The sequence below is a fragment of the Dermacentor andersoni genome, chromosome 7, assembly GCF_023375885.2.
Source record: "Dermacentor andersoni chromosome 7, qqDerAnde1_hic_scaffold, whole genome shotgun sequence".
NCBI lineage: Eukaryota > Metazoa > Arthropoda > Arachnida > Ixodida > Ixodidae > Dermacentor > Dermacentor andersoni.
Window position 1 is genome coordinate 13852539 of NC_092820.1, and position 23266 is coordinate 13875804.

Below are 23266 nucleotides of genomic sequence, written 5' to 3' on the forward strand. Positions count from 1 at the left end.
GTATTAAGCTGCCTTACTAAGGCTGACCTGCAGCTTAACATAAAAAATGCTTCTTTGCTGCCCGTAAGCTGACCATCTTAGGCCATGTCGTATCTAAAGAAGGCGTGCTTCCGGATTTTGTAAAACTCCGTGCAGTTGCGGAGTTCCCCAAACCCACCAACCTGAAGACACTACGCAGTTTCGTTGGCCTCTGCTCCTATTTTCGCCGCTTTGTGTTGAACTTCGCTATGATCCTCGCCCCTTTCAATCAACTGCTGGCTGGAGCCAACGCCCTATCGTCCTGGTCGAAATCATGCGATGACGCATTCACGACCCTTCGCCATCTCCTCTCCTCCTATTTTGCGACATTTTGCTCCCGCTGCCCCAACTGAGGTCCATACAGATGCTAGTGGAGTCGGCCTTGGCGCGGTTCTTGCCCAACGCAAACGTGGTCTTGAGGAATACGTCGTTGCTTATGGTAGACGTACGCTGACGAAGTCGGAGCTAAACTACTCTGTTACAGAAAAGGAGTGTTTACACTCGGCCCTTACGAAAATTTGACCTTACTTATACGGCTGCCAATTTGATGTAGTAACGGACCACCATGCGCTGTGCTGGTTCTCCTCATTGAAAGACCCCTCTGGCCGCCCCGCATTCTGGGCGCTCCATTGGCAAGAGTACGACATCCGGGTCGTGTACCGCTCTGGACGCAAGCATACCGATGCCCACGCTCTCTCCCGCTAGCCCATTTCACCTGACTGGCACAGTCTTTGCCCACTCAACTTTGTCCTTTGAGCACTTCCCATCGATGACATGCGCTCTGAGCATAGCAAACACCCGTGGATTTCTTCGCTTTTGGAGTTTCTCGCTGACCCTGCCACGGTTATAACATCTAGCACGCTACGGCGGCAGGCGCAACACTTTGTTGCTCGCGACCAACTCCTCTACCGTCGCAACCATCTCACCGAGGGTCGGCAATGCCTCCTCGTAATACCGCGTCATCTTCGGGCTGAATTATGCACATCGTTTAACAATGATCCCCAATGTGCACGTAGTGGCGTGTTAAAGACCTACAGCCGCCTTACGCTCCGCTATTACTCGCCTTGCATGTGCAAGTTCGTTCGCAAGTACGTCCGCTGCTGCCTCGACTGCCAGCGCCGAATGTCGGTCCCTACTTCCACTGCCGCACCTTTGCAGCCGCTTCCTTGTCTGTCCTGGTCGCGTCGGAATCCACCTATACGGTTCACTTGTACCGGGGCTGGCAACTGCTGGATTATTGTTGCAGTGGATCATCTCATACGCTCTGCAGAAACCGCTGCACTTCCATCTGCCACTGCCCAAGACGTTGGATCATTCCCACTGCGGCATCTTGTTCTTCGTCGCGGAGGCCCTCGGGCACTTCCTAGTGATCGAGGCTACGCTTCTCTACCTGAAGTCGTGACTTTGCTTCTGAAGGAGTGTCACATCATCCACTAGCGCATACCATCCGCAAACGAACGGGTTGACGGAGCGTTTTAACTGTACTCTTGGCGACATGCTCGCCATGTACACCACATCCTACCATTCCAACTGGAATGCTGTGCTTCCGTTTGTCATGTTCGCATATAATACTGCCACTCAAGCAACCACTGGCTTTTCTCCGTTTTTCTTACTATACGGCCGCGAACCTTGCTGCACTATCGATACCATTCTACCCTACCAGCCTGATTCACCAGAATGTGTTCCTGTCTCTCAAGTTGCGCAGCATGGTGAAGAATGAAGACAACTCGCCCGCTGTCTTACTACCGCAGGTCAGACACACCAGAAGCTTCGTCGTGGTGGCCCTGACTCCCCAAGCTCCCCTTTCGATTCATTGGTTTGGCAGTGGGTCCCACCTTTAGCTTCCGGCCTTTCTTGAAAGCTGCTCCCACGATATCATGGACCTTGCCGTGTTATTGCACAAACTTCCCCCGTAAACTACGTCATCGAGCCTTTGTCGCCGTCTTCTGATCAGCGCCGTTACGGTCGCAAAACTGTTCACGTAGATCGGCTCAAGCCCTTCTACGATCCCTCTAGCTGCTCTTTATGCTTAGATCGCCAGGGTGGCGCCTATTTCTCCGGGGGACAAATTTAACGAAGAGGAAGCACCGGCTAGCCCGGCGCATCTCCAGCGTATGAAATGTAACGAAGAAGTGCCGGTCTGTGAGGCGAATCGCCAGCGCTTTATGCACGGGGCCGGTTCTGACTGCTCGCACAGTTTTGTCTACCGCGCCGAGTTCAACCTCTCACTCCTTGCGTACCCTGTCAATAAACATGCTCACAAAAGAATTAACAACGCCAACCGCACGCTTGGCTACCTTCGTCGTGACTTTTCATTCGCCCCGATTTCACTGGTGACACTCTTGTACAACACCTTAGTAAGGTGAAAATTAGAATATGCTGCTTCAGTATGGGATGCGGGTACTGATGTTCTAATTAAATCTCTTGAACTTGTTCAGAACGATGCTGCGCGGTTTATTACAAGAAATTACAACAGAGCTTCCAGCGTAACATCTATGCAAAAAACACTCGCCTGCCTCAGCTCGGCCAATTCCGTCAAGGTTCTCATCTTTATTTATTTATTAAAATGTGTTATCACAATCCCTACTTGCGATCCATCTTGGCATCCGAGCCTTCATATGTCTCAGCCTGCGCTGATAACCAACATAAAGTTACAGTCATTTCCTGTTGAACAAAGTCCTGTTTTCAGTCATTCATTACAGCGTTACAGCATACGACTGGAACCAAGTTACAGAACAAACCGCGGCCATTGAAGACATTTGCCTCTTTCGCACTATTTTGAATAATACTGTTACTTCAGGAACCACCTAGATATATTATACAATAACGTCGTCCAACTCATCCACGATGAGGACGTTATTGAAGGGAGAGACTTGTTCTCATCGAGAACGAGGAATATGGGATTTATTTGCAATATCTACAGGAAGCGTGAAGAACGTTACAGTTCATTAGTCTAGCATGACTGAAAACGAATGCACACCCAGCAGCCGCGCAACCGCTGCTTAAAACACTCTGTCCTCCCTAGATCCCTAGGTTAGAGAAAACGGTCATTCAACCATCGACCAATTTGAGCGTCCAAAGTCACCGTAGCCGACCCACCTTTGAGGCGGAGGGTTTACACACTCACTTCCTCACAGGTTTGACTGAACGCACAGAAGTGAGAAGATTCTCGCAGACAGATGTCTTGCCCCGAGCAGGCGCCTCTAGATTCCAGTGTTGACCCCGCAGTCGGTGGGCGCCGCGCCTGTCCATTGACTGTGACGACTTCTGGGGCCGTGAGACCGCACCGCAAAACATCATGTTCCAGGAGTTATCTTGCTCCAAGCCAACCCTGAAGGCGACGGAGAATCCACTAACAATGCTTGGTCCGCCGACCGAGGCTAGACATGCCGGTGCCGTACGGCTGTTGACACGACGCATTGCCGTCTTTACAAAGCGAGTCATCGCAGCGGGCTGGGGAGGGTTCCAAGGTCGCTTCTCCGAACATCGCCACCCCGCAGCTTCGGTGGGCTGGGAAAATTTTGCAGGTCGGTACCCCTGCAGGCCGATCGTAACAATAGTCAACGCTGTTGTCTGTGTCCCTCTTCGTCCTGTTGTTTAGCGCTGTTTACTGCTCGTAGAGAATGTCTCGAATTATTGCTCAAGTTGTCTTCTCTGTTCCACGTCTAAGGTTTATTGAGCTTGCTCTTGACAACATATTGTATTCAGCTATGGAGAACTGATTGATCCCGAAACAGCATGGAGCTCTCACCGGCCGCTCCACTACCAGAAATCTCGCAAGTTTCACGACACAGATCTCCGCGCTAATACTTCAAACGGGGGCAAGTTTTTCTAATTGAAATAAATTGAATTTTATTTCTCGTTCATTCAAACGAGCTGGGAAATGACACCGCTCCCAAACATCCAACGAGGACAGGCAACTGCAAAGCGAACCCCACAACACGGCTCTGTGCCGAGATGACGTATCTTGAATCTCTTTAGGCCCGCTATGCTCCAAAGCAAACATAAGTGCAGAAACAACAAATGCTGCGTTTCGCTACGCCAATTTCTTGAAGGAATTTCGTGCTGACAAATTGAGCAATCATAGAGGGAGTCCCATTAAATGAGAGGGGATCTTCTTGGCTTAACAACAACAAGTCCAAAATTTCGGCGGGATCCCTAAACGCAGAATTCAAATTAGCCTGCTCAAACCCTCCGTATTGCTATGCAACGTTCTCTTCTTATATCAAATGGAGAAGTTGTACTCTTGGAGAGTGAGGCACCATTGGAGGAATCGGCCATTCTTGTGTGACATTTGATTGAGCCATGTCAGAGGACCGTGGTCGGTATTAAAGAGACGACAGTTGCGCAAAAGGTTTATTGACGATGACTGGCCCGTACATCCCAAAATACCTGAAGACACGCCCCCCTGTTTGGGTAGGCTATTTATACTGTAATGGTGGCGCTGGAGTGCCCACAAGCGTGGCCCCCTACTGTTTACAAGATACAGCGCCTTTCTTCCCTTTATTTGGCTACTGGTACCCATACCTTTCGGGCACTCGCCGGATCCTTCTGGATCGCCGCAAGGGCACTGGTCCGACGGGCTGCTTTGGAGCAGTTTGTTCGGTTGATTGGCCCTCTGCTAATGGCGCGGCCTGCTGAGTGGACGTGACTGCTTCTAATGAGCCCTCCCTCTGTAAAATTTCGGGGAGTGCCTCGCTTTGGATATCTGCGTTGTCCGACAGCGTTATGTCGGACCAGCGAGGCGTTGGCGATTCCACTTTGCATCTTAAGTGATTGGCATCGCCTTCTTTACAATTATGCTTGCCCACGAATTCACCCTTTCGTTGCGAAACACTACGGACGTATACCTCTTCGCTTTGCGTAAACTCACGGCTGTTACCCCTTCTTGCATCTGCCGTGAGCTTTTTTTTTCACTTATGTTTTTCCACACTTTCATCCTGCACGGTTTTAGCATGGACGGCCTGATTCAGACTTTTCGTCCGAGAAACAACTTGCAGGGCGCTGATTCTGTGAACGAGCGTGGCGTCGTCCTGTTTGAAAACAAGAAATTATCAATGCGGTGTTGTAACGACTGCGTCCGGCCGGCTCTTTCATCTTTTAGCTGTAATTTCAAGATCCCCCTCTTCGTGGTCTGCACCAACTTTTCCACTGCACCGTTTGACTGGGGGTGATACGGGGGCGTGAAAAGTGACTTTACATTGTTTTGTTCCAAGAACCGTTAAAATTCCCTGGATCTAAATTGTAGACCAATGTCGGTCGCAACGAAACTGGGCAGGTCATACGCCGAAAAGCTGCTCCTTACCGCCTCCACCGTGGCCGAGGCTGATATGCCGTGCATTACTCTTAGCTCGAGCCATTTTGAGTACGCGTCTACCATCAGCAGCAATGATCTCATACCACTTGCACAAAATCTAAATGAACCTTCTCCCAAGCGTTTGTAGCTATTCGCCATGGTTGCACCGGTATTGATTCTGCTGAATTCCGTTCACTTTGACAGACCTCGCACGCTCGTACCATGTCTTCTAGTTCTGTATCCAGATTTGGCCACCAAATCTACCTGCGAGCCAGCATATTGATTTTCGTCATTCATGTGTGGCTCTCGTGTATTAAAGACAGACAGCTTGGCCTAAGAGCTTTCGGTATAACAACCCGACTGTCCCACAACAAATAGCCCTCCTCTATCGATAACTTGTGTCGACGACTAAAATACGGGTGGTATTGCACTTCTGTTTCTTGAAGCCAATCGCGCCATGTCATGTCTACTACTGCTCTCAGAACCTCATCTCTGCTTGTTTCTTCAGCCACTTCCTGGGCTGTAAAGATAACCTCTGACTGAGGCGAAAAAAATATTTCTTGTTCTTTCCCCGTAGTTGTTTCCAACGGAAGCCTCGATAAGCCATCTGCTTGGGCTACCTGTTGGCCCTTCTTGTACTTGATGACATACTGATAACAAGCCAAGAAATTTTTTCATCGCTGCACTCTTGCTATCGCTACTTGGCTGCTGTGTCTCTTCGAATCAAACAACTGCGTCAGCGGCTCATGATCAGTCATTATTTTGAACTGCCGACCGAACAATGGATGGATGGATGCAAAACTTTAATGAAGGTCCTGAGGTACGCGACTCAGCGCGCTGCGGGCCGCTCCCGTGTTGGGACAGTCAGGCCATGCCCGACCGCCGCATCGTGGGCCGAACAAGTACATAAGGAATTTTTAATGCCAAAAATAATGGCTAGATCTTCGCCTCAATTTGTGCATAGTTTTTTTCGGCCGCTGTAAGCATGCGTGACGTGAATGCAATAGGTCTCTCGCAACGACCTTCGGTGTGCGCGAGCACCGCTCAAAGCCGTATGCCGATGCGTCACATGTAAGGCGCAGCGGTTTGTTTCCATCGTACAAAGCTAGCACCGAGTCCTCCCTCAGGAGCAACTTGCATTTAAAGCTGATTTCACTCTCTTTTGTCCATTCCCATAGGCAATCTTTTCTGAGGAGCTTGTAGAGCGGTTCTAAGGTGTTGACTGTTTGGGAAAGGAACCTAGCGTAAAAATTCACCAACCCTACGAAAGCCTTCAATTCGGAGACACCAGTCGGAGTTGAAGCCCCTAGTATGGCTTCTACTTTATCTTTCGTAGGATGCATGCCAACCATGTCAATTTCGTGACCAAGAGAGAGGACGCGGTTTTTACGACATTGACATTTACCAGCGCTAGCACGTATCCCATGCTTCCGTAGTCTCTGCAGCACCTGTACGATGCGTCTCAGGCACCCGTGTTCGGTCTTTCCTGCTATCAGAACATCATCGAGATAGCACACTGTGCCCTCCAAGCCAGCCAATACCCGATACATTACCGACAGGAAAATGACAGGTGCGCTCGCGACACCAAACGGTAAAGGAGTGAAACGGAAAAGGCCAAGGTGTGTATTTCTCGTTAGCAGCTCTTGCGAAGGGTCGTCCATTCGAAGTTGCAAGTACGCTTTCGATAAATCAAGCTCACTGAAACAAGTTCCCCCTGCCAACGACGCGAACACATCTTCTGGAAATGGTAGCGGGTAGTGGGCAACCGTAATACATGGGTTTAAAGACGTAAGGTAGTCACCACAGAGTCTGACGGCTGCTCCATCACTCTTCAGAACTGGTACGACAGGGGTTGCCCATTGGCTTTCACGCACCCGGTACAACACACCGGCCAATTCCAACTCCTTGAACTATTTTTTAACTTCGTCTTTCAGGGCGTACGGCACTGGCCTGGCTTTACAGAATACAGGTTGCGCTCCCTGCTTCACAACAATGGAGCCCACAAACCCCTTAATAGTTCCAATTGGGCCCGTGAACACAACCTTGTACTTGTCTAGCAACCCCTCCTGTTTAGCAATTGTGTTCACTCGCAAAACATGTAACCAGTTTAGGTGAATATGCTTCAACCAGTCTCGGCCAAGCAGTGCAGGTACCGTGCGTTCCTGTTCATTCGCCGCTATCACGAGCGGAAGTCTAAAAGAATTGCTTTAAGGAGTTACATATACAGTTACATTGCCCTTCAAAGGAATACTTAAGCCATTGTATGTCCTTAGGCGAAACTACACATGCTTATATGGCAGATGTCCAAACTGTTTCACAAAACCACTTTCAGGCATAATAGATACCGCTGAGCCCATGTCTATTTCCATGGCAGTGATTTGCCCATTTATATTCATATCAACATTGTACGGCTCAACCTTTTCTCTTAGCGTGTACAGTTCTAAGCTACAGGCGTCCTCTTCCGCGGTGCAATTACTCTGCCTTCTCTTACACGTAATAGCTAAATGTCCCATCTGGGAACAACTGTAGCACCTTGCCTTTATGGGCCGACAGTCCTGCTGGTGGTGGCGACTCCCACAACGAAAACACGGCCGCATCCTCTCCTTGTCAGCGGACCCTTTCCGCGCAGCCGCCGTACCACGCCGCCGACAGTCGCTGGTTAATCGCATAGTCGCGGCACTGTCCCCGCGTTGCCTCTTGACGTCGTCCTCTTGTTCTTGCTTCACGTCTCGTCCCGGTAGCGTCTCCTTCGCGTGGTTTTCCGCGGCTTCCATGGACGTGCCGATAACACACGCCTTGTCCCATGTTAGGCCTTTCTCAACTTCAGCGGCCAAAAGCTTGCATCGAATAGCCTCGCTGCGCACACCCACGACGAGCTTGTCCCTGAGCGCCTCAGTTAAAAACGTTCCAAGCGAGCAGTTCGTTGCCAACCACTTCAATTCCACGATGAAGTCGTCAACTGCCTCCCGGGGTCCCTGTGTGCGTTTATGGAAGTTGTAACGCTCCGTGACTATCGACCGCTTTCTCGCGTAATGTTTCAGAAGCGCCTGTTTTGTCTCCTGATACGTCTTCTCTTCTGGAGCCTCCGGAAACATCAAGCTCCGCAATGTGGCTTACGCGCTGTCACCTACTATCGTGATAAGAACATCCGTCTTGCTTGGTTCGTCCAGCTTATTCACTCTCGCAAAAGCCTCGAACTGCTCGAAGTAGATATCCATGTTATCTGTCGCGGTACAAAATTCCGTCAGGCGCCCAGCGAACAGTTGGTAGCTAGAAGAAGATGGCAGATCGTTGTCCATGATGTTACTGTTGCTTGCTGCTTAAATCAGGGCCGGCGGTTCATCCCATGCTTGTCGCCATTATTAAAGAGACGACAGTTGCGCAAGAGATTTATTGACAACGACTGGCCGGTACATCACATAATATTTCAAGACACGCCCCCCTGCTTGCGTAGGCTATTTATACTGTAATGGTGGCGCTGGAGTGCCCACAAGCGTGTCCCCCTGCTGGTTACAAGATACACCATTGGGCCTCGAAGATGAACCTCGCTCCCTACAAGTAATACAACTTCAGGCTGCCCAAACTAGCCAAACAAATTCCTTCTCTGAAGCGCTGTAGGCTTCCTCTCTTACAGTTAGCTTACGGCTGGCATAGAGGATAGGATGTTCCTCATTATCGTCGCCGACCTGACTAAGTACCACGCCCATACCCCTGTCGCTTGGGTCACATGGAACTATGAATTCCTTTCTGTAGTCCGGCCTGCGAAGCACAGGGCGAGAAACCAATTTTCAATCTTTGGAAAGCGTTCTCTTGGTCCTTATTCCAGTGCACGCTACTCGGTGCTGCCTTTCGGAGGCCGTCCGTTAAAGGACTTGCTATTTGCAAATAATTCGGAGTGTACCGTTCATAGTAACCCACAAGTTCCAAAAATGAACGAATGTCTGTTTTCTTGCGCGGTTGAGAAAAATCTCCAATCGTAGCTATTTTCAGCTCGGCCGGCCGTCTCGTGCCCTGACCGACAACATGGCCCAGATAAGTAACCTGCGAGCAGCCAAACCTACACTTTTCCGCCTTCATCGTCAAGCCTGCTTCCCTCAACCGTGAGAACACCTGTTTGAGGTGCGATACGTGCTCTTTCCAGCTGTCCGAAAAAAATTGCTACATCATCGAGATACGGCAAGGCGAACTCCTGCAAGTCTTTTAGGACAATGTCCATTAACTTAGAGAAGCGAAAGGACGCGTTTTACAGCCCGAAGCTGAGGGTGAGAGGGTGAAACGTGCCTACAGGTGAGATAAATGCAGCATAGCGGCTGGCATTTTCTGAAAGGGAAACTTGTCAGTATCCCCGCACGAGATGTATAGTTGAAATGTATTTAGCAGCGCTAACTATTTCGATTCGTTAATGAATGTTGGGTATCGTGTACAGCTTATCGCTAGTGATGGCATTTCACTTCCTGTAGTCACACACGGACGAGGGTCTTTATTAGTGGCTTCTACAAGTATTAGTGGTGACGTTTAGCCACTCCCAGCAGGCTCAATAACTCCCAACTCTAGCATGCGCTGTATCTTTACCTCCATAATTTTTCTTTGTCATGAAGACACACTGTAAGGCTTTGATCTTACGGATTCGGTCGATGTCAGCTCCATTCCATGCGTTATTAGTTTGGTTCTACCTGGCCGATTGCTGAATCTGTCGAGATGTTCCCCTAACAGCCTTCTTAGCTCATCTACCTGCTCGGGTCTAAGAGAGTGCGAGCTTACCGAACGTTTTACCACTTCTTCTAGGCTGATTTTAGAGTGGTAGGTCGCCTTATACTCATTAAACTCGGTACTAGCGTCATTCTGCTCCTTGGTGGTACAGTTAACGACTCCGCTCCCCTCCGCTCCACGTACAGCTTGATGAAATTGCAGTGGTATATCCTCACCTTCTTCCTGCGACCGGGCACTTTCAGAGCATAGTCAGCATAGGAAAGTTTGTCCAACACTTTAACGGGTGCGCCCCAGTGAACTTCAAGCTTCTTATTTGAAGGTTTGAGGATCATTACCTGGTCTCCGGCGTTAAACGTACGAAGCCACGCATTCTTGTCGTTGTAGAACTTGGCGTTCTTTTGAGCTACTGCCATGTTTTTCTAGACTAGTTCTTGTGTTGCACTTAGCCGTTCCAGCAAATTTAACACGTACTCTATCACTGTTGGACTCTCTCCTCTTTCCTCTCACATCTCTGTTAACATTCTCAGTAGAGAACGGAGTGTCCTGCTGAAAAGAACCCTGTAGCCTCATGAGGAACCGTTCGCAAAGCAAACAAACTGGCCCGAAGACAATTCTCTCAGTCCTCCTTTGCTCGTAACAGAGCACCCGCAAAACTCGCTTAAGCACAGAATGCCATCTCTCTACACTGTTTGACTGAGGGTGACAGACGGAACTGTGTATCAACTTTACCCCGCACTTTTGCAAAATGTGGTAGTCAATGCGCTGGTGAATACCGACCCTTGAGCTGCCTGAGTTTCGGCTGGAAACCCCACACGTGCGAATACTGTCAAAAACGTGTCTACTACCTTGGTGGAGTTGAGCTCTTTCAGAGGGATTGCTTCCGGAAAGTTTGTAGCCGCACGCAGCATCGTAAACAAATACCTGTAACCCGACTTTGTCTTTGGAAGAGGCCCTAACATGTCTGTCACGAATCATCTGAAAGATTCTGAAATTAAGGGCACTACCTTTAGTAGAGGTTTCCAGGTTTCTCCTGGTTTACCCGAGCGCTGTAAGGCGTCACATGAACTTACAAAGTTTTCTACGTCTATGAAACAGTAGTATTCCATAAGCAATCTTTCCTTCGACTTGTTTATGCCTTGGTGGCCAAACCACCCATTTCTATGACAGAGACTCAAAAGGTCCTCTCTGTACTTAGTAGGTACTACTAAATGATCTAGAATCCTGCCCTTTCGGTCCCTGTAGTGCCGATACAACAATCCTCCTCTCTCTTATATCGTCACGTTGTGCCTAGCAATTCCTTCTTTAGCTGTGTAATGCAGTTTAGCTAAGCTGTCATCATTCTTTGGCTTGGCTGCCAGTGACTTTCTGTCCACACGTAAGAGCTGATCAAAGTTCATTGAGGCCGGTGATAGGAACGACCCTGTCTCGCTTGCGAGTGCGTCAGCTGGCTCTTCCTGCAGGCGTGAACTTTGACACCTTTGTGATACGCTCTCGTTGAGCTGGTCAGCTGGCAGTGTTTCTCAACCGTTTCTTCGTCCATCTAGCCTAGCTCGAATTCGGTTACTGAAGCTACCTCTTTTGCTACTTCCGCTGAAGAAGCTTTTGCATTTTCAGCCGAAAGCAACGCCATTTTACGAGCTTGGCATCACGCCAACCCCTGTGCTGCGCCCTGTCCCAGTTTAAGCCCCTTGTTCCGCAGTAACTGATTCGACCGATTCGAAAAAATCTAAGGGTACCGCTGCGACAAGAATTTGGAACCTGCAGCCTCGGTCACGAGCTCCCCGAACGGTTCGCTGATTTTGACTTTGAGCATGGGCAGACACACGCTGTGTTCTTCTACAACCTGTTTGATCCATGCTGCTTCTCCCGTGAAGTCATCTACCGTCACGTAAGACGGATGGACAATGTCCATAGTGGCGGCACTATCTCGCAGCACCCGGCATGGTTTCCCATTAACATGCAGATTCTAAAGATATGGGCTGAAAAGTGCCATATCTACGTGGATGAAAAAGTGTCTTTTTCATCCACGTAGGAGGAAACTACGCTACGCTTCCCGCAGTTTACAGCGATAGGTCGTAGTTTGTCGCACTTATAGCAGCGGATTGCTCTAAAAGATTCGAATTTTCTTTTCTGCTCTTTTTGTACGGTTTCCCCGTTTGACTTCTCGCTCTTTGCAGAGGGCTTTTTCTCCATGTCTACAGGCTCCAGTCGTCTAGTCTGCGAACCCTTTTTGAACGGAAATGGTTTCCGTGGTCCATTTCAATCGTACGAATTTCCGACCTCGGTGTTAAGCTTCGTGCGCGTTGCGTATTCTTCGGCTAATTCAGCTGCCCTTTTCCACAGTCTTTACGTTTCCTCTTTCTTGCACGCACACCTTCGCAGATTGTGGGATGCTTTCATGAAACTACTCTAGATACACGCCTTCAATAATCATTCTGCTCTCGTACGCATACGCGCTTTTCAACCACTCGACTAGGTTAGCCTTTCAGCCGTATGAAAACGTCGCGTACCCCTCGCTATCCTTTTTGCCTGTGCTTCTAAACTTTTGCCGAAAAGCTTCGGCTGAAAGGCGGTACATCTTCGAAAGGCTAGCCTTAACCTTCGCATAATCATATGCATCTTGCGAAATGAGTCTGGCGATTACTTCAGCAGCCTGACACGGCAACATAGACAGCAACCGCTATGGCCATGTACTCGTACCGAAGTTTATCTTCTCGCAAGTCCTTTCACAATTTCCTAGGTACAAGCCTATGTCGTTCCCGACCTTAAATGGCTTTAACAGCCTGTACATGCGGTATGATTATGCCTCACTTCATCGTTCCAGAGCCCCTTTACTTCCTTGAGACAACAACAAACGTTTGCTTTCAAGTTCAAGTTGCATTTTTCTTAACTAGCGATCTTTCTCGCGTTCCTCTCTGTCTGTCTCATTCTTCTCTGTCCCGTTTTTCTGTCTCTCTGTCCCGTTTCTTTCTTTTCCTAGGAATTTCCAACCCAATTTCAGTTTCCTCCTCACTGGCCTGTTGCGAAATCAGCTGCAACAATTCCGGTTTTAGCATTTCCTTGCGTACCTCTAGGCGCATTTCCTCACTAACAATCAACACTTCTTCTCTCAGCAGTGCTCCTAATTCCATGATTGCTGCTTTACTGCCTTGGTCCTGCCCGCTAAACATCCCAACATACCTAGGTAAACACATCCCAGCTAATAATGAACAATCCAGCTTCGTTACTGTTCTAAACAGAACAACCGCAAAATGAAGCCTAGAGAATGAAAGCAAGAACCAAGCAATCACTGCAGACACAACACCACGTCACAAAATCCGTCTCACCGCTGCCAGCCAGTTGTAAGGGTTGGGGTCGGGCATGAAATAGATGGTAGCTGGCCCATGCCGTCGTCCAACTCATACACGCTGAGGACGTTATTGAAGGGAGAGACTTGTTCTCATCGAGAACGAGGAATATGGGATTTATTTACAATATCTACATGAAGGGTGGAGAATGTAACAGTTCATAAATCTAGCATGACTGAAAGAGAATGTACATCCAGCAGCCGCGCAACGGCTCCTTAAAAACACTCTGTCCTCCTTAAATTCCTAGGTGAGGTAAAACTGCCGCTCAACCTTCGACCAATGGGAGCGTCCAAAGTCATCGTAGCCAACCCGGCTTTGAAGGGGACGGTTTACACAATCCCTTCTACATAGGTTTCACTGAACACACTCAGGTGAGCGGGTTCTCGCAGCCGGGGGCCTTGCCCCGAGCAAGCGCCTCTTGATCCTAGAGTTGACACCACAGTCAGTGGCCGCCGCGTCTGTCCATTGACTGGGACGACTTCTGGGGCCCGTGAGACCGCACCGTAAAACATCCTGTTCCAGCAGTTCTATTGCTTCAAACCAACCGCGAAGGCGACGGCGAATCCACTAACAATACTTGATCCGCCGACCACGTCTAGACATGCCGGCGGCGTACGGCTGTTGACGCCGCGCATTGTCGCCTTTACAAAGCGCGTCGTCGCAGCGGGCTGGGGAGGGTTCCAAGGTCGCTTCTCCGAACATTGCCACCGCCGCAGCTGCGGCGGGCTAGGAAAATGTTGCAGGTCGGTACCCCTGCAGGCCGATCGTAACAATAGTCAACGCTGTGGTCAGTGTCCCTCTTTGTCCTGTTGTTTAGTGCTGTTTACTGCTTGTAAAGAATGTCTCGAATTAATGCCCAAGTTGTCTTCTCTGTGCCACTTCTAAGGTGTATTGAGCTTGCTCTTGACAAGATATTGCCTGTAGCTCTGGAGAACTCATTGATCCCGAAACAGCATGGAGTTCGCACCGGCCGCTCCACTATCAGAAATCTAGCAAGTTTCACAACACACATCTGAATCTGAATCAGAACCAGTTTTATTTTCCTCAAGGAAAGGAAAAATGGACCCCAGACAAAAAGCTGCTCATTGAGCAGCTTGACCAGGCCTGAGGCCCCTACAGGCAGTGGCAACAGCGGCAAAACAGCAGTGTATGTTGTACACCCATACTAGAAGAAAAAAATAAAGCAACTCGAGAAAGAAAAAGCGAAAAAAAAGAAAGAAAGAAACTGTTCGCACCAAGCTGTGACGAACGAGAAAAAAAATATTTACATATACGTACACCAATAACAAACCAATATTGTACACTGACATGTTATATTCACACGTACACACGCAAACACCCGTAGAAGTGGCGCGCATACGCCTCTATATATACATATATGTACACCTACATATACATTTACATATACACGCCTACATGGCATATATACACACACCATTCAAGTGCACACATGCATGACGTTAAGTTAAATATTTTATGAAGAATGAACTGTTACAAAAACGGAGTGAGAAAAAAAAAGTGAAATTAGACAATGCCTGCAAAACTAACCCACACAAAAGAACGCACAACGCCGAATGTAAGCTGTATGATATCAATATGTTGCCCATTTAGCTATACTGTTTAAAAAGTACTCAATTAAAACACGTTTATTTATTGCGGGGCCATCAATTCAGGTTGTATTATTGTTCAGGGTGTAAGGTATTATATACTTTAACATTTGTTGACCGTAATTCGTTCGAGTTTTGGGAAGACACCACTTTTCTAATTGTCCAGTGTTGGCTGCCGGTACACGTTCCTTGAGCGCTGATATTCTGATAAGGAAGTTAGTACGAAGCGTGGTTTTAGTGGTGAATAAAGAAACAATAATGTGCGGTAGCATAACACTGATGGGCAGAATATTTAACCGAATAAAAAGCGGTTTGGAGCGTGCGCCGTACTCTTCGTCTGCAATGACACGAATCGCTTTCTTTTGCAGGCTCACAATTCTATTCATGTTAGTCGGTGATGCCGTGCCCCAAACAAGATGACAATATGCAATGTGTGATTGAAATAATGAAACATATATCTGTTTTTTAATGTGCACTGGAAGAATGCCACGACACCGGGAAAGTGCTCCAACAGCTTTAGATAAACTTAGGGATACGTAATTAGTGTGCTCAGTCCATCGAAGGTGCTCATCAAATACAACACCCAGTGTTTTACGGTGGCTAACGACCTCAATAATATTATTGCCTAGGTTAATGGTTAAGTTAGTCCCTATGTGACGATTTATAGTGTGGAAAATAACAGCCTTTGACTTACCCCTGTTTGATGTACTGGCGCAAGTTTTTTAATTGAATTAAATTAAATTTTATTTCTCGTTCATTTAAATTTGGGTAGGTGAAGACTAAAGGTTTCAGACCCCGTAAGCGACAAGTTTGACAGCAAATCAGGCACATATGCACAATTTTTCAAGTTACAATAAGCCTGACTGCTGCAAAAAAAATCACAGGAACAATGTCTATTGTCATCGTGTTCAAATACCGTCAAATTAAAAATGAAATGTGCAACACGGCTAAGTACAACTAAACACTTCAGATTCGACAGTGTTCTACCATCATACAAATAAAAACATGTTTTTATCAAAATAAACGCTAATAAATTTGTAGAGCATTAAAAAGCAACAGAATGCTCAAGAAAATAAAAATAATATAAGAAAATCACATATCCTAATTGGGTTTTAAAATAATACAATATAAATGAAAAAGAAAGGAAATTGTAAAACCACACATGGATGCATAAAAATATATATGTATTGTAGTGGGTAACATGCATGTGGCGCTGTGCGGACTGCCACCGCTGCGGCGCGAGACCCGAGCTCGGGCTGCTGATGCGAACGGCTAGGACTCGCGATCAAGAGCTACTTGCGATCCCTAGTACGAGCTGCAATAAACCCCCTTACATTTGGTGGAGCTGCGGGGTAGACCTCGGAAACTGGAACTCCGAAGCCGGACGCTACCGACTGCTGCGACCATGCCTGACGAAACCACCCAGGAACATGCACCACAGCCTCCGGCGGTCATCGTTTCCGGTGTGTTGCGCCAGCGTGATCCTGCCATCTTTAGCGGCACCGATGATCATGACGTGGAGGATTGGTTGTCATCTTACGAACGGGTGAGCCAACATAACAAGTGGGACGACGTCACCAAGTTGCACAACGTGTTGTTTTACTTAACCGGCGTCGCGAACCTCTGGTTCCGAAACCACGAGCACGATTTCGCAACATGGAGCACATTCAAAACAAGTTTCGCTGAAGTGTTCGGGCGCCCCGCTGTGCGCAAGCTTCGCGCAGAACAACGCTTACGGGGGCGTGCGCAACATCACGGTGAAACTTTCACAAGTTACATCGAAGATGTCATTGACCTGTGTAAGCGCGTGAATCCGTCAATGTCAGAACAGGACAAGATAAAACACATTATGAAAGGCATTGATGAGGACGCCTTTCAGATGTTGTTAGCGAAGGATCCGCGTACCGTGGCCGAAGTTATCAATTTGTGCCAAAGTTTTGACGAGCTACGGAAACAACGCATCTTAGCTCGGCGCCCACCGCCTACGGAAGATTCGCTAGCAGCATTAATTATTGGCGACAACCACACAACTTTGCTGACGCAAATAAAAGAATTTGTGCGCGAGGAGGTCGCACGACAGCTCTCGATTTTGCCGACCACGGAGAAGCCTTCTCAATGTTTTACTCCAGCGCTCCGACAGATAATTCAAGAGCAAGTGACCGAAGCTCTTCCACCTCCGTGTCAGCCGGCTCCCGTGGCCGCGCCTCTGACGTATGCTGAAGCCGTTGCGCGGGCGCCTCGTCTACAGGGGTTCTCTCCTCCGCCTTCAGCGCCTCGCCCGCCGGTGTTCTCTCCTCCGCCTTCGCCTCGCCAGCCGGCGGATCCCTTTTTCAGTGCACAGCAGCAGGGTCCAAATCCTTGGCGCACTGCTGACAACCGCCCAATATGCTATGCCTGCGGTACCCCGGGTCATGTAGTGCGCTTCTGCCGCCGGCGCTTGCCGGCCTTCGTGGGCACCCCGCGACGACCCAGCTCCGACTTCCGACCTTTCCGTATGCCTTCACGACCACCACCAGAAGTCTACGCTGCTGATGACATACCGGCACCGCAGTCACAGCTCTACGGCACTCGTCGCTCGCCTTGCCCTCGTCGGCGCTCACTCTCACCCATGCGTCGTAGACCCAGTGCCAGTACTGCTGAGGCGGAAAACTGATTTCCGCAGTTCCTGAGGCACGAACTGCGTCATCGTCGGAACATCAAAGTCCTCGTTTTTCCCCCGCTAACGTTATTGAAGTGTGCGTTGATGGCATCAAATCCCTTGCGCTCGTCGATACAGGTGCTGCTGTATCCGTGATTAGCGAGAAGCTTTGTCGTGCATTGCGGAAAGTGACCATGAAGCCTTCGATTCCATTGCTTAGAACAGCCAGTGCGCAACAAGTACAGCCAGTCGCTATGTGCACTGCCAGAGTGCTGATTCGAGACATTTTGTATTCCATTGATTTCTTTGTGTTAACTTGTTGCTCCCACGATGTCATTCTCGGTTGGGATTTTCTGTCGCGCCATCATGCCGTCATCGACTGTGCACGTGCTGAGGTTCAGTTCTCCGTTCTGTGCGATTTGCCATCTCGCGACTTTCTAGTTCACGATCTTAGCAGGATCTCTGTAGCTTCAGATACTGACCTTCCTCCTCACAGTGCTGTATTTGTCCCTCTTTCATGTGCATCGCTTGCCGAAGCGACGGTCATGTTTACACCCGCTGCCGTCTTCATTCGCCGCCAGCCTATATTGTTGCCTTTCGCCCTCCTCACGGTTCACCATGGTGCTGCAGAAATACTGATTTCTAACCCAAATTCGTACACTTTGGCTTTGCACTGTGGCGAGACTATTGGTACCATCGAGTCTGTGGACGCTGTCGCTATTGTGCATTTCCCCATGGCCGACGACGTCGATACTGCCAACGTAACAGCACTGACGCCCCATGTGCCATCTAACCGAGTCCCACCGGATGTTTTTTGTCGCTCCATTGCCGATGACCTCGAGCCGACACAACGTGAGCGGCTAATTACTCTTTTAAATGAGTTTCACGCGTCTTTTGACTGGAACCAAGCATCGTTAGGCCGCACAAGTACCGTCTCTCACCACATTGATACGGGACATCACGCACCATTACGCCAGCGTCCGTACCGCGTGTCATCTACCGAGCGTCGTGTCATCACCGAGCAAGTTGAAGACATGCTTGACCGTGGTGTTATCAAGCCATCGTGCAGCCCTTGGTCATCGCCCGTAGTACTCGTTAAGAAAAAAAATGGCTCGATTCGTTTCTGTGTGGACTATCGTCGCCTCAACAAGATTACACGAAAAGATGTCTATCCTCTACCGCGCATAGATGACGCCCTGGATTGTCTACATGGTGCTGAATTCTTTTCTTCTTTGGACTTGCGATCGGGCTATTGGCAAGTGCCAGTGGATGAATCCGACCGCCCGAAAACAGCTTTCATTACGCCTGATGGCCTGTATGAGTTTACAGTAATGCCATTCGGCCTCTGCAATGCGCCCGCGACATTCGAAAGAATGATGGACAATATTCTGGGAGGCCTCAAATGGAAGACGTGCCTGTGTTATTTAGACGACGTGGTAGTTTTCTCCCCTGATTTCACCACTCACCTCTCTCGTCTACGCGAAGTCCTTACTTGTCTTGCCACCGCCGGCCTTCAACTTAACTTGAAAAAGTGCCGCTTCGGCGCCCGACAGCTGACCATACTTGGCCATGTCGTTTCCAAAGACGGCGTCCTTCCCGACCCTGACAAACTTCGTGCTGTCGCAGAATTTCCGCGGCCGACTACACTGAAAGAGCTCCGAAGTTTTATCGGCCTTTGCTCGTATTTTCGACGCTTTGTACGCAATTTTGCCTGCATCATCGCTCCTCTGACGAAGCTCCTGGCTGGCCCAGGTGACCTTCGCGATTGGACTCCGGCATGTGACCAAGCCTTCACCACTTTGCGTCGTCTGCTTACCTCACCACCTGTTCTACGCCACTATGACCCGACTGCACCGACCGAAGTTCATACAGACGCCAGTGGCGTTGGTCTTGGAGCCGTCCTTGCGCAACGCAAGCCTGGTTTTCCGGAATATGTGGTTGCATATGCGAGTCGTGCCCTCACGAAGGCAGAAACCAATTATTCTGTCACAGAAAAAGAATGTTTGGCTATAGTTTGGGCGTTAAACAAATTTCGCCCTTACTTGTATGGCCATCCGTTCGATGTTGTGACAGACCACCACGCGCTCTGCTGGCTTGCGTCACTGAAAGACCCGTCAGGCCGTCTTGGACGTTGGGCTCTTCGGCTCCAAGAATTTGACATTCGCGTCATCTATCGATCCGGGCGCCAACATTCTGATGCCGATGCACTCTCCCGATCACCCATGAGATCCGACGAAACGCCACCCTCACCCGTAGAGTGCCCGGTTGCTACACTTGCTGTTACTGACATGCCGTCTGAACAAAGGAAAGACCCGTGGATTGTGTCTCTCATTGACATTCTTCACAGTTCTTCAAAGGCTACATGCCCTCGAGCCCTTCGTCGCCAAGCCACCCATTTCGTGCTACGGGACGCCATCTTGTACCGCCGAAACTATCAGCCGGACGGTCGCAAATGGCTGCTAGTCATCCCTCGCCATTTGCGCTCCGACATATGCACGTATTTCCACGCCGACCCCCAACAAGCTCATGCTGGCGTCCTGAAAACCTACGAGCGGCTCCGTCAGCGCTACTACTGGCGCGGCATGTATTCTTATGTCCGCAAATACATTCGGTCATGTGTAGCCTGTCAGCGACGCAAGACATCTCCTCATACGACTGGCCCTCTGCAACCTTTGCCGTGTCCTGCACGTCCTTTTGATCGGATTGGCATTGACCTCTATGGGCCTCTTCCATCCACTGCTAAAGGAAATCGTTGGATAATTGTTGCAGTAGACCACCTCACAAGATATGCCGAAACCGCTGCACTTGCTTCGGCTGCTGCTCGCGACGTCGCCGCATTCATGTTACGGCATTTCATCTTACGGCATGGCGCACCGCGAGAACTGCTCAGCGACCGAGGCCGTGTCTTCTTGTCCGAAGTTATTAATGAGCTACTCGCCGCTTGCCGCACTATTCACCGCACCACTACGGCGTATCACCCACAGACTAACGGTCTCACGGAACGGTTCAACCGCACTCTGGGTGACATGCTCACCATGTATGTTGCGTCTGATCATTCCAATCGGGACAATGTCCTCCCTTTTGTGACGTACGCGTATAACACCGCCGTTCAGGCTACCACAGGCTTCTCCCCATTTTTCCTTCTTTATGGACGTGAACCATCCACTACCCTCGACACCATACTACCATATCATCCGGATGCCTCTGAATTCACCCCTCTTTCCGAAGTTGCTCGCCATGCTGAAGAGTGCCGCCAACTGGCTCGCTCGTTCACGTCGGATACCCAAGGTATCCACAAAGATCGCCGCGACAACGGGCAGCCCACACAGTCCTTCGCCGTGGACTCTCACGTCTGGCTTCAGCTGCCCTTCCAATCTCCAGGCCTTAGACCAAAGCTTGCTCCAAAATATCAGGGTCCGTACCGGATCGTCGCGTGTACATCGCCGGTGAATTATGTGGTGGAACCGGTGACGCCATCTTCGGACAAACGCCGCCGTGGCCGCGAGACGGTTCACGTCAGTCGTCTGAAGCCGTACCACGACCCCCTTATCGTGTCATCACCTTAGGTCGCCAGGATGGCTCCTCTTCGCGGCGGGGGCAATTGTAGTGGGTAACATGCATGTGGCGCTGTGCGGACTGCCACCGCTGCGGCGCGAGACCCGAGCTCGGGCTGCTGATGCGAACGGCTAGGACTCGCGATCAAGAGCTACTTGCGATCCCTCGTACGAGCTGCAATAAACCCCCTTACAGTATGAATACAAAGGAGACGCAACAATAAGAACACTACATGAAATAAAATCATGTGGACCCTGAAGAGAAATTATGTGTAATTCATGGCAGAAACGTTGATCACCTTATAAGCTTAATTATTCAATTTCCCAATATATGTCTTCCCTATTTAACCATTCTCTTATTTCTTTTAAATGTCCTTGGAGAAGTATGTAAGAATACAAATTCACTGTATCTGTTCATTAGTTTTGTGGATTGATATACAAATTTACGTTTCCCGTAATTGGTCCTTGTTTTCGGCGCGTGTTCTCGGCTGTGTCGCAAGAAGTATCCGGAAAAGTTACGTTCAATACATTGTGCGCTTGGGTTTCTCTTTCGGACTTCTAGGAGAAGTTGCATATAGTATACGGAGGAGGAGGAGAAGGAGGAGGAGGAGGAGGAAAAAACTTTATTCTTGTCCTGTACAAGGTGTTGCCACCTGCCTGGCTAGTCCCATGTTGGGACCGGGAGGTCAATCCTCCTAGCCCTATCACGGGCGTACTGGACAGCCAGGACTTGGGGGATATGCTCTGGAGATCTGAACATTCTTAAAAACCGATTCCGGGAAATGCCAGGGCCGAGCGACCCACACTCCCAGGGCAGACGTTCAAGTGCGCATATCTCCTTTTTGCATGCTTTGCATATAATATTCATGTCTGCAATGGCATACCATTCCTTTATCTGTGCAGGTGAATAATAAGACTGTCTGTAATTGCCTAAGTGTAACTGCCTGTGCTCTGTTTAGCCTATAGTGAGGGGGTGGAAACTCCCTCCTTCCCATGTAGTAATGTTTTGTAATTTCATTGTATGTAATGAGCGTATCTCTCTGTAAGTTCTCCAATCCAGCAGAATCAAAACCATATGTAAAAGCGGCCCAGTCTCTAAGGTCGCGGGCGACGCTGTTGGGCGATTCATTAGGATTGACAGGAATGCCATCAAGTGAACCAAGGTGCGCCGCGAACCAATAAATTTAACGTGTAACATTTGTTTGCTTTTTGTTAATTATTCTCGCAGCCTGTGGGGCAATCTTTCCCCTATTGAAAGCTCTAATACTGTTTTCGAGTCGCTGTATATTTCGATGAATCTATCGTCTCTTAGTGCCAATGCAATGGCAACTTGTTTAGCGTCTTCAGGTTTGTTAGTGTAGACCGTGGCGCAGTTGGTGCAATTGCCCTGATGATCCACTACCACCGCCGTGAACTTAGTTCGATCTTTGTAGGCAGCCGAATCGACAAAGCAGGCTCGTCCTCCCCCTTTATCCATTTTCTCGATTAACGCCCTGGCTCGTGCGACTCTCCTGTTGATGTTATGTTTTGGGTGCATATTCCTGGGTAGCGGTGCGACAATTATGTTGTCTGCGAATTCATGATTAACTTTAACGTTCTGTGCTGGATCCTTAATGGGGTTGATCATGATCTTGTCCAGGATTGATCTTCCCGTGCTCGTTGTAGATAGTCTCGCTATTTGTGATGTTTCTTGAGCCTCCGCGATCTCCATGGTCGTGTTGTGTATTCCCAACTTGAGCAATTTTGCAATGCTGGTTCGAATTGGTAGCCCCAATGCGCTTTTAACAACTTTCTTGATCGCTGCGTCAAGCTTCTTGAGTTGGAACTGCTTCCAGTTGTACATGGCAGCGGCGTATGATATATGACAGAGTACGAAAGAGTTGATTAACCTGATGAGATTATCGTCTTTCATGCCCTTGTGTCTTCCTGCCAGGCGTGTGATCATCCTGCACGAGTTATCCGTTTAAAGGGTGATTTTCTTGACCTCGGTATGGTTTCCACCGTTTGCATCAATGAAAAAACCTAGTACCCTGATCACGTTGACTCTGGGTATATTGGCACCATTTTCTGTATGTATTGCTTTCCGATAGAGGTTT

General features: G+C 49.0%; 1 protein-coding gene across 3 annotated transcripts in view; it reads left to right on the plus strand.

The window, feature by feature from the left end:
• The window catches only part of LOC129386005 (chymotrypsinogen B-like), a 717527-nt gene that overhangs the window by 251070 nt on the left and 443191 nt on the right, over nt 1-23266 (plus strand). The window lies entirely within an intron of this gene.